The following is a 2,671-nucleotide window of genomic DNA, read 5'->3' on the forward strand; positions in this document are numbered from 1 at the left end:
CACCGCTACTACATTGATCCTACTACAAGAGGCCCTCCCATGAGTTGGGGAGGAGGGGGGAAGAAAGGTTGCTCTACCTGCCTGATATTTCACAAAATTAAATCCACCAGGTTTGTCATAGATAAGAACATATGACAAAAAGATGACAGTGGCCTGTGGGCCTGTTTATTCAGGAGTACAGCATGAAACCCAGTCTGCTTCACTGACTACAGCAGACCTGTTTGGTATACTTGTTTTCAGATTAAATAGCAAAGATACAGATCACAGAGGTTATAAAAACATAAAAATGACAACAGTACCATTATACTGGCAAGCATCTTCATTATTCAGCCACAGTTTAGCCAGACAGGCTGTTACAAAAAACCCCACTTTCTGCTTTCATCCAGTGGGTGATTTTTTTTTTCTTTTTTCTTTTACAGAAACATTTCTTCCGTTGGAACAACATATAAAAGTCCAACAAAATACTATGTAAGACAAAGATACCAGCAGTATGCTGCACCAAAAATACTAATTGAATAAAAGGTTTTTAGACCTTCAGTCCTCCAGATGTTTGTCAGGACATTACTCCAGTACAGTAGCAGTTAAAGTATTAATCTTTCAGTCAGTAAATTTCCTTTTTCATGTCATTTAGGATTTTTAGTTGTGCGATTAAACACACTAGCTTCCCACAGAGAATCTGAAAAGAAACACTAAGCAATGTAACTATTATAAAAGCAAAGGCATACTGTTCAAAGCAGCAAGATTTTTCCTGGCCTGTACAGCTCACCTAGTCATCTATAATGTCACAAGACAATGCTTGATAAGAGATGTGCCATCACTTGCACATTTTGACATGCTCAGAATTCCAGCTAAGCAATTAATAAAGGAGGCTTTAAGCTGATAGGAATTTTGATGGGAGGAGTAAACAGTGTAAATGCAGCCCGTTAGAACTGTCACATTCATGCAATTTCTAAAAATAATCACATTTAATAGCTGGGACTTCTGATATTACCTAGACAGTTCCTTAAATAATTTGACATTTGAACATGATTTACCTTGATTGGTATAGATATGCATATATATTGTGTTGTTTTTGTTTGAAAAGGCACTGCTTACCAAATGTTTAAAATATTTTCCCAGAATATCTTGAAATTAGCAAACTAGATTGGAAATAACTGTTTGAGAGGAATTTTAAACAACCGACTGTAATCTCTCTTCAGTCCTTATTCTGAACTATAAAGAGATAGCATTTCTACTGTCCCTTTAATTTAGTTATCTTGTTCTGGTAGAATCAGCCGCCTTGACATTTTCCATGCTTGTACAAACAGCGACACTTATATTTTACCTATACGTATTTATTAATTGAGATTAGTCAGAAACAGAGCATTCTGAAGTAAAGTTAGCAAGCCCATTCTACTGGTTCAAAGAAAGAGTGAAAAATGAGATAAGGTAATTCAAAATCAGGAACAGGAATTTTTCCTTTTCCCCTGGACAATCATTTTGACCCCTTTTTATCAGGCTTTGCAAACTGACACCTTGTAAGGAACACCCCCCCCACCCATTTTTTTTTGTAATTTATAGCCTTCAGAGAAAACAATTAGTCTCTTCTGAAACTAACAGTGTGCCCATTTTGCAATCAGGAAGAATAGCAAGTGTCCTTTCTGTCCCTCTCTCCAGATGCCAGTTCATTTGCCTGAGCTCTGCTAAGCAGAAAAAACAAAACTAAACAAAAAGTAATTTCTACAACCTGGATTTCTAGTGCTGAACCTCCACAGTGTAACTACAGAAGGGGTTTTTTTTATACATATGCTAGTCATTTCTGATTCCAGAACCCCTCTCAGTACAAATCTACTACTTGGAACCGCATCCGAAATTTAAGGTTGTCCTTAGAAAACCTCTTTTTTTTATTGATATATGCTGGTTAGTTGTTGCTACACTAATACTGAATATTATAGTTGTAACTTCTTCAGCATTAAAGTTGCAGAGGTCATATTTATTAGTCTGCACTTTCTAAGTCTGTCCATCTTGTCTGGAGATGACTTCTATGAGCACACAGCTCTTAACTTCAGGGAAATTTCTATCCATGGTAACTGATCATTAACTGGCTTCTTTTAAGATTGGTGGTACCTGTTTTCTCTCCTTCCAAGGAAATGTCTTATATCAATATGTATTCTGTTTTGAAGTCACAAAACAAGTTATAAATATTTAATGTTTTACTTAATTATTATTTCACCCCAGTAAAAATACAAGAGGTTGGATGGTCTCACCCAAATGACTAACATTTTTATTACCCCTTACGTTATGTATTTTTGTTGGAGGATGAGTGGGCACGTGTGTGTATTCTACATCCTGGTTCCCATCTTACTAAATGACTTCTCTAGGATACTACAAAGCAGTAGCACACTCTGGAGAGTTTCTTAGAATCATTGGTTTTAGTGGCATTTTAAGTATGGAACTGCAATGACCCTGGGAATACAGACTAAAGGGCTCTTTCCCTTTGGAATATGAAAAAAACCTCATCTTTCCCTTCAGTCTTATTTTAATATTCACCACACCAGTAGTGAACATTAAAACATACTGCAAGCACATACATAAAAGTAAAAACAAATGTACCCACTGTAGACTGTAGCATAAAAATAAGTATTAAAGAAGCCACAAGTCAAAACAAAAAAAAAAAAAAAAAAAAAAAAAA

General features: G+C 35.8%; 1 protein-coding gene across 3 annotated transcripts in view; it reads right to left on the reverse strand.

Annotated features, from left to right (window-relative positions):
- Positions 1–2,671, reverse strand: part of NFAT5 (nuclear factor of activated T-cells 5) — an 80,927-nt gene that overhangs the window by 57,086 nt on the left and 21,170 nt on the right. The gene's annotated exons all lie outside the window — the stretch shown is intronic.

The sequence above is a fragment of the Gavialis gangeticus genome, unplaced genomic scaffold (genome assembly GCF_001723915.1).
Source record: "Gavialis gangeticus isolate Ggan-Ray unplaced genomic scaffold, GavGan_comp1, whole genome shotgun sequence".
NCBI lineage: Eukaryota > Metazoa > Chordata > Crocodylia > Gavialidae > Gavialis > Gavialis gangeticus.